The following is a 10,210-nucleotide window of genomic DNA, read 5'->3' on the forward strand; positions in this document are numbered from 1 at the left end:
AAGAAAATTGGGAATCTGAAAATGAACACAGGCAGCCGGTGAAGGGAGGCAAGACGAGAAGTGGCGGGCTCACTCCTCCACGCTCCAGTTCATCATTTTGAGCAAACAGCTGTGTGAATTACGACTGGCTGACTCCAAAGTAAATTGCGTTACAACGTTTCGGCCGACGTGATGGAGACTGTTTCAAAATTTTCCTGTGAAACAAAAAGCGTAACCTTCAAATGCTGGCTTTGCCAACACCAGCAATTTCTTGTATTTTTAAAAAAAAATTATTTGTTTTTTTCTTTTTTTAAAGAAGTTTTTTTAGGACCTTTGAGATCCACTTGTTATGTTTTGGTTTCCTTTTGTAGTTTCACTCGACAGCTTAATAGTTTAAATATTCTTTGAAATCCATTCTAAACTATCAGGATACCTTTCTGTCGATACTAAATACCACTCTTGATTAATTCTGCAAATTCTTTCATGCATTACTCCTCTATTGTGATTTAATTTTATTTATGTATTTTATTTTTAAATCTTGATTGTTCGCAATCATATAATGGGAACACTAGCAGGCTCCCACTGATGTTCTCTTTTAATTTCGCGCATACTTCGCAACTCTCAGTGACGTTGGTGACTATTTTCTATTCACTTTTCACAATGAGAAGTGCTCCGGCTGGATCTGGAAATGTTTCAGGGAGAGGTTGAGGCGGCAGTCTGGTGTATGACCTACATCATTACGCTTTGAAAAAACGTCACTTATGGAGGTTTCTTTGTGTGTGTCTGACGCAAAATCCCATTTCTGTGGGGGGGTCTAACTGCTCTGGCCTCTTTTCAGCTATCTCCCAAACCAAGACCAGAGTTCTTAGACTGGAAAATTATTTTAAAAAAACAAAACAATCAACTGAATCCCACTTTCCTGGCACTTCAGCCAATCTCAACAGGTTGACTAATTGCAGTGTTTGTATGCGCAGTGATTTCAGGCTACTTACGAATGGAGAGAGGTCACATTACTTTGTGTGAACAGTAGCATTAAAGAGAAAAAAAACCCGACGGAATCTTGCACTCAACGGCTTGTGTAAGCGCTCGATTAAATAATTCGCAAGGGAGCAAATGCATATAGGAGGTTTTGCTGACGTATATTCCCCATTAGGGGAGTAATTGCCGCGCGTGGGGACTGACGTATATCCACGTTCAGTTGGTAACTGCCAACACAGGCACAGTGATTTTAAATTAAACTGATACCTTGGGACAGTTGATAAATCCATCTTTACAAAAAAAAAAAGGAAGCCGGATAAGGTAAAGCCTCTCCTTGCACAACAGCACTAAGAAACAGTAATCCATTTCTTTTTTACATCTGGGTTGAATTATTGTAATGTGTTATATCAGACAGTCCTCCCTCAACCATCTCCAGTTGGTCCCAAATGCTGCTGCTCGCCTCCTTGAGCTCGGAGGAGGAAGCGCATAACTCCAGTTCATTTTAAGATTGTTTTATTTGTCTTTATATCTTTAAATGGTCTTGACCCACCTTGCCCCTCTGAGGTTTTTCCACACCTAGGCACTTACCTGGTGCCTCAGGTCCCTGGACCAGATGCTACTGGAGGTACTGAGAACTATTTCTGATTTTTAAGTATATGTAGATCACTGTGTATGTAATTGCGGTTGTTTTCTGATTTTGACTATCGCTTTAAATTGTTTTATTCCCTTTTTTTGTCCAGTTTTGCTGAGATTTTTCATTTCTGCTGCTGGGCTCCAAACTGCACCTAAACTATCGTATTTTGAAACAATACAAGTCCAGGTTTTTTTTTTTTCATCTTCTTGCACCTGTGCGAACCGTGTAACCCATTCTTATTCTTGAATATTTTATCCTTTTCATGATTATGCAAAATGTTTGATCTGATTGAACCCAAAATAAAGGAACTGACCTTGTCCTTTTTCCTGTCTCAATGGTAGTTGTACAGAGACAGACAGAACAATGAATGACATGCTCAGAAGGTATTATGAATCTGCGTGTCCACCGATTGCCATTCATGTAACCTAATAGCTTTCTTTGTGCGCAATTCAACAGGCCCTAATTTCACACCAAGTAAATTTATTTGTAAACTTTGACAAAATAATTATTTCTGGATTTACAAAATCATTATTTCCGTATTTGCCCTCTTTGTAACAGTTTAGTTTGGTGCTGCACTGTGAGATTTTTTTTCTCATTGGAAAATGTGTTTTGGCTCAATAAAGGTTGAAGAGCACTGCATGAAATGCAATAGCCTGCCGGTTCCTGATCCCAAATGAGATTACACAAGATTATAGGAATTGATTACTTGTGTGGTGGCTCGATGTAATGTTTCCGTCAATAATTGCATGCTTGGGTCACCCCTTTACGGATTAGTTTCATGACCAAAAAAAAAAAAAAATGTACTTCCACTTTCATACACTGGGAGGCGCTCAGATTCCATACGTGAATAAAATCTTATAGTAGACCATACGTCATCTTGCATCATGAGTCTTTTTCCCAGCGTCTCCCTGCCAGATTAAATTACCAGCATCCGATTTTAAATTTGTGTTTGTGTAACAACCAGGCGTTTGTGTCCCCTCGGCCTCCGTCGTCACCCTTTGCAGGGGACTGCATTGCTCCAAAGGGGCACACAGTCACATGCACTCATTGTCATGACCAACACTTTTTTTTTTATGTACTGTGTAGATATGGCTGGGGAGTAATTTGAGCAATGTGCGCTTTTGCTTTACCCTGACACCGCCCTGTGGGTTATATCAGTCTAATCTACTCAAGCAGTAAATAAACCTTAGTCGAGGCATCTCTCTCTCTCTCTCTCTCTCTCTCTCTCTCTCTCTCCCTCTCTCTCTCTCTTTTTATTTCTCTTTCTTCTTTTTCGCTTTCTCACACACACACACACACACACACACACACAGATCTCATTTCGAAAAAGTTCGAGAGAGGCCCGCTCTCAAGTTAGATGAGTGTCCTGCTAAAAGTCAAGGAGAAGGAACTACAACTCCAAATGGATCTGTTCGGATATGGTTCATATTAAAGTATCTTCCACGTATGTGTGTTTCGCTGCTCAATAATTCACCTATTCGTGTTTTTTGTGCTCGAAAAGCCTTTCGATGCCACAAGATGACGCCAAATCCCCACCCAAAAAGATGCATGTTGGATCTTTTTTTTTTTTTTTTCGGAGGAGCTATATTTAGCCTGGGTTGTTCATGCTAGCGGAGAGTCTACATCACGTGGGCATGTTTACGGGCACTTCCGGTGTATTTTTTTAAAAATCAAATTCTGCGTTAACCATTTATTTTTAAGGACAATGTAAAATAAGTTTGAAATGATGCTTCAACTATAAATATAGGCAATTACAAACTTTTTTAAGGGGATGTTAAAGACTTACGATTTACGGGAAGACTTTTCCTGCGGGTTTCTGTACTGTAAAATTTCTTAAATTGCAATCTTAGCATTGACAACTTCATCCAGTGCTGTCACGTGATAATGAAACCAAATAAGATCCCAGTTAGACATTTTATAACGACCAATGAAATTGGAAGTACAGAAGTTACATCCAGAAAATGCAAACCGCTCATTAGCAAGAACGCTACAAAAGCCAGGCTGGAATTCATAAAGATTAACCAAAGTGATTGAAAGACTGACTAAAGTTTAGAGAAAGAAATGATCTGCCTTGTTCTTCTGAGATGGGCTCATTAATTTTCTGTCTGCCAATTTCAAGCAAGATAAAACCAAAATGACTGGGAGATCCTTCACCATGCAGAAAGATAATGACCCACTGAAAACACTGCCAAGAAAACAAGAGGAGTTCATCAGGGGCAAGAAGTACGCCCTCTCTTACCATTAAAATGTTTTCATTTCAGAAGATGGACAGGGAGTTAGTCATCGGTTAGTCATAAAAGTTAGAATTCTCTCAACGTCATGTCAAGTGAGACATATACAGTATGTACTGCATGTCAAAACCATGCAACTCGCAAAAGTCTACAAGTTCAATGTTAACACCCAATACAAAACGAGACAACAGAACTAGTGTTGTGGTTGTACTAATTGTGACTCTGTGACTCTTCTTCATGCCTTGTATCTGTATCATACTGCTACTTCGTGGTGGCCAAGGTGCACATATCAGAAGGAGCCCAATGCCAATGGGCATTGAAGCATGAAATTGTGATGCACAAACTGATTAATTATTCATATTCTATTTAATTCTATCATTACTGCATGGTTTTATAAAATACAAATGTGTAGAGCTCTATTTTTCTTTTTAGAAATGCATGACAAATATTTTTTCTTGATTTCTTTTGTGGTGCTGGAACGGATTAATGGCATATCCATTCATTTCAATGGGAAAAGATGATTTGAGATGGAAGTGACTTAATTATGAATGTGGTGACAGAACAAATTAAACTAATAGGACATGGTGCCACTGTACGATGATGTCCCAAATACAGTATCTTGTGAGTGTATTCACTATGTGCTACTCTCATCAACTTGCATATTACAAAAATAACTTCCCACAAGCCAGCGGCGGAAACGGCCGCCGTGCTGTCTTTAATTTTCATCCCTCTCTTATTTAATTTATCTCTGTCCTATTTGAACATGTTTTTGCTCCATTGCGGCTGATGAGAACCAATCGTCTGTATTCTTTTTCTGCCTTCACTCTTCCCTTTGCACTCTTCCAGTGGGAGCCCAGTTGGCTGCATCACACCGGTGAGGGAGAGAAACCAAGGTTTCTTCCAAAGCAAGTAATTGTTAAATTGCTGCAAATGCGCCCCATGCGAGCCAAGCGAATACACAGAGAAATCATCAAAGCCAGCCCACACTTTGTTTATCTAAGTAAAATTTAGCTCATTGGAAGATTGGAAGAACACTGCAAAGCGCCACCTCAAATAGACCCGCCCCACCGGGGTCCGTTTAATCACTGCTACAGATGAGCATTGAGAGGGAACGGTCTGCAAATGGAAGTGGAATTCTGACTCAGCTCACAAGAGATTAAAAAAGAGGAGAGGATGAATACTCGAGAAGGAAAACAGTGGGGAATAAAATTACAGAATGTGGCGAATCATCAATAACACCTGCTGAGAATAATTCTGAAGGAAACGGTGCCGGCGCTCGCTACAGTGAAATGTTTCTTAATGAGGATTTGGCGAGTGCGGGCTCACCTCGTGAATCTCCGCTCATTATTTTGCTAGTCATTCGTTGCTTAGCGTACCCCCAACCTTTCAGGTGTCAAATTGAACAAGATGTGCCCATTTAAACCATCCATACTGTTAATCTGCATGCACACGTACAAAAATGAACATGCGACCATTTTTACGCCGAGCCCAGTCTACTTTCTGTCACCAAATTGTCAGATGCGTCGGGGGTTGCGGCAGCACCGTGCGCCGGAACACCCAGTGAGTCGCATCACTGTCCTAAACACGGTAGATTAGACTTGCACCGGCACGATAATGAATTTGCGCCTGTTTTTAAGCACCTGGCTCAAGTGTTTACTAACAGCAATCCTCTTTACTTGTTTACCGAAAACAATTACCTCCATTTTGCTTTAGACAGTGACACGTCAGTGGTCACAAACTTTGAAGCATCCGTACAAAATAATTATATTTGTATAGATTTTCATTTTCATGTATTTTTGGGTCACATTAGGAAAAGTCATCAAATTTCTAGGAGGGGGCGGGGGGGAATAAATGACATTCATGGTATTTTTATCACTGTCAAATTAGACTCGTATAGCATATCATGGTTAAGTCAGTGACAGCTTTGGCTCATTAGAACACTGAAAGTTTGCAAGTCAGAGCAAGTGCAGCTGGTACTCCAGGAGTTACCAGTGGTACTCATAGCTTCACGACAAGGAGTCATTTCCGTGAGATAAACACGAGCGGAGCAACACGCTGACAGGCCATTGTGAAGAGCCCAGCAGTGTCTTTGCCCTTTGGCACCTTCGAACAACCAACTCCCTGTTAGCGCATACTCATGAATCATTACTTTACCATCCTCCGACGCAAAACCCACCCCTGCACTTTTTCCAAGTCCTGTTTCATAAGGGATTGTTTCATCCTTGTTAACAGATGAGTTCAGATAGGGTGATATATATTAAAATGTATACAGGGTGAGAGAAATCTTCCGAGTGGAATAGCTGGCTGTTGCTCATTGTGTGCAAGACCTGAGGATGGTGCGTCGGAATTTTCATTCTGTTTCAGTTGATTTAGACTGATACAACACAGATGGGCATGCTTTAATAATTTGGAGATGGCTATTCCGCCATAGTTTCAGTAAAGATCCTGAAGCTCAAGGTAACAACTCAGCATGAGGCTACTGTGAATGTGCCCGCGAGTGCAAGGCAAATAATTGACTCCGCATCAATCCAGCCTTCTGTCTGTGGTTATTTTTACTTGGGCATGGTGATTTCTAGGAAAAAAAAACAAACTCTTCCGTTAGGTAAATCAGTTGAAGCATTACTTCTTTTTTTACAAGTATCTGTCTCAGAATGTGAGTTTTTGTTACCTGTGGACATCCAATAAGGACCAAAAAGCAAAACGTCTGCTATGGGACCAAAATATGCAGATTGATGCTGGTTGATGAATATGCCAGAGTGCTGCCTACCAGGAGGGTTGCACTCCAGGGGGATATGTGGGTTTCAAACAAAAATTGGGCAAGCGTGTGAATAATTTTGGATCTCGTTTATGATTTACGCCTAATGTCCTCGCTACATAAGGCCGGCACAATCTAATGAGATCCAGTACAAGAGCAATATTCTGCCTTTGGGATAGCCAACCATCCTTCTCCATATCACGGTTGACTTTTTGCGGTCTCGCTGTATCGCTGCCTTTTACATTGTACGTCAATAAAGGTCATAAGATTGAAGACTGAAGCAGGGAAGGTGTCGTACTACTTTTATTGGATCTCAGTGCAGCATTTGACACAACTGCTCATAATAAACTGTCACACAGATTGGAAACTTTGGTGGCATTAAATGGAACCTAAAATCATTCAGGTCCTCCTTGGAGGAAAGGAGTTACATTCTAACGATTCGAAGTTTTGAATCTATTTGAATGGCCATGACATGTGGGATCCCTCAAGGGTCTGTTCTTGACCCCTTTTTCTGCAGTCTCTGTATGCTGTTATGGTAGATGACACACAGTTGTAGTCCCCAAATGATAGCTGTTCAACGAACGTACTGGGCCCTAGTTTGGTAGACTGGCGCCCTTGCGCTCAGTGTTAAAACGAGCCTAATTTCTTTTTCGTGCCAGAGCAAGTCTAGTCTCGTGCGCTCGGGGCCAGGTTGCGTCTGTCTGGCCGTGCGGCTCAGATAAATAAAATAAACAAACATGCAGAGTAATTTGGTTTTCCTCAAAAGTATTAGGTTAAAACTGCGTAGCTACTCTTGACAAATGGGGCCTTTTCTTAAATGTTTCCGACAACCAAATCTCACTTCATCACCGGTTATGTGGCCAGTACGACCACTCGTCGCTAAATATTTTGTTTTTACATGCTGATTGGAAACAAATGGAACCCTCGTGTAAAACATGAGGAGCGCTCATTTAAGATTAATGGCAGAACTGCAGCTGCACAAGCACAACATGGACCTCAATGCTCATGCGTTGTTTATCCTCCGCACAGACACAGTGTGGGGCACTGGCCGACTCCATAATTCACAAGTCGTTTAGAGTTTTTGGCTTTTTGGAGACATTCTGTCACCCCCTTCTTGTCGGCTTAGCACTACCGCCTCACCGAGCTACTTTTCATTTCCTCTGCTTCCATCCATGACTCTTTGTGTCTCTTGGACTTTTAACCCCTGAGCCTGAGACCTGACTTGTCATCTGAAGCCAGATGGGATGAGTCTCCAGTTGGAGAAATTTATCTTATTTTCCACACCTGTCGAAACAACAACTAAGTCACCGACCATTATTTTAATGCCTTTTGCTTTAGTAATGGCATTCAAATACGAAATCTTAAGACATTCCCATGTCATTATTTACCTGCTCGTAGGACCGACGGGTTAACTGCATGAGTTTTCCTGCGTTTGAGTACGGCTAGCCAAAGGGAGCTGTCAATCACTTCCCCCGACAGTGTGGGCTGACCCAAGCCTGCTGGGAACTGAACTGTAGTTAATTAGTGCACAAAGCTGAGGGGACAAAAGAGAGTTGGAGGGCGGAGGGGATGAGGGTGGTAGAATTGCTAAAGCCAAAAGGATTGGTGAGGTGGTGGGGGGGGGGGATGAAGAAGTGGGGGATCTCAAGTTTAGGATTGTGTGTGCGTGTTTGTGTGTGTATGTCGGGGGTGAGGATCAGGTGGGGGTTGGGGGGGACTGGTGGGACTGAAAAAGCAGTGGGGAGTACAGACTGATGAATAGGTACTGTGAAAGGGAGCCTTGTGCTTGAGTTTTTAGAGCTCAACCCCACATTCACCCACTATACTCTACTATACTCTACTATACTATACTATACTATACTATACTATACTATAATGTGTTCGATCAGTATTTGCGGGGGGTCGTTCCCTGACACCTAGATGTCACAACAAAGCAGCCAAGCAGTTCCTTGGCAACAGGATGCCAAAGGACGACAGCAAAGTGCTATTTTTGCCTAAATGAAGCTCCTCGACTCACTCCAACATGCGTCCTTGACACCAGGATGCTACAAAATGGTGGTAATACACTAGCTTTGTCTAAATGAAGCTGCCTGACTCACTTCAACAGAGTCCCTTGGGGCCAAGATAAAGTTCTAAATAAATTCATTTCAATGACGTTCCTTGACACCAAAATGTCATCAGATGGTGGTAGAGCACTACTTTTGCCTAAATGGAGCTCCTCGTCTCACTTTAGTTTAGTTCCCTCGGTACTAGTATGCTACAAGATGGTGGCAAACTTCCTCAACTCACTTCCTTCGTACCACGATGCCCCCAGATGGTATCTTTTTTTTACTTTGGCCTGAGCACAAAAACAGCCTCCTCTGACAGTGACAGACACTGTAAAGGTCAAACATGATCTAAAGTTTCTTCTTCAGCTGTGTGAGGCTTGGCTTTGTTTGGATTTTTTTTGTTCTGATTCATTTACTATAATTTGCATGTACACCCAAATGAGTGCGTGGAAGCACACGGGGTTTTTGTTGTGCGGTATCAGTCTCAAAGGCCATTCAATAAACCGCGGGAGGTGCTGTCTGCCCATTGTTATCCAGGCTTACATAGACGCTCGCCAAAGTCCATTTAATACCGCAATTGATCGACACGTTGCTGCCTGCTGTTTGGATGGACAAATGCTGCAAGGGATGTTGGCCGTGCTCAGCCAGCTACGAAACCTGCTCAACCTCAGCCTCAGCACCGGCAGCAGCTTCTGTCAAGACCCACGCACACTTGCAGGGCAAAATATCCACGTTGACGACAAAATAAAAGGACTGGTGTCATAATACAGTGAGCGCACGACACAGTGATGTGCTACCCCTACGTGTCATCACTGATGAGATGACGTGAGGTGTTGTGGGTGTGACGTCACAGTTTGAGGTCATTTTCAGGCAGCTGCTCCTTTGTGATTCATATTTTTTAATTGCCCCCAGTCCAGGAAGAACATTTCACTCGAAATGGCTCACAACTAATGGAACAAAGTATCTCTATAACGGTCGACTGACAAATGACAATGCGTCTAAACAATAAAGAAAGCGACATCTTATTTTCCTTGTATCATTATTTAAACAATCAATACAAGCTTTATGGAAAAATTTAGTATTTTTTTTTTAATTGTGAGCCTCTAACGAATGCTCGAGATGTCACTTGATGTAAAAATTGAACTAGAACAAAGCATGAAAAAATGGAAAAAAATGTACCTTTTTGAAAAATATAAACATTCGTTTTTGCAAAAACAATGCGAGGGTAGGTTAATTGCATAGTCTGAATTGTACGTAGTTATGAATGCGAGCATGACTCGTTGTTTGTTTGGCTGGCCACCAGTTTGGTGTGTAAATCGTCTCTTGCCCAAAGACAGCTTGCATGAGAATAAGCAGTGCGGATAATCAATGAATGAATGAAAATACACGGTTCAAAGGTTTGACATCAACAAAAAGATCAAACATTTTTAATTTCCCCTTTCTTCTTTTCTTGTTTTTACCATGATCTGCACCTGTTAGCTATTATTTTGAAAGTGTCCACCGGATGCTGTCGGTTCACGAGCGATGAATTGAAACGTGCACCCCCCCACCCCACCCCGAGCCCCCACCCCTCTTCTCCAGAGCC

The sequence above is a fragment of the Hippocampus comes genome, unplaced genomic scaffold (assembly GCF_001891065.2).
Source record: "Hippocampus comes isolate QL1 unplaced genomic scaffold, H_comes_QL1_v1.1 scaffold317, whole genome shotgun sequence".
Taxonomy (NCBI): domain Eukaryota; kingdom Metazoa; phylum Chordata; class Actinopteri; order Syngnathiformes; family Syngnathidae; genus Hippocampus; species Hippocampus comes.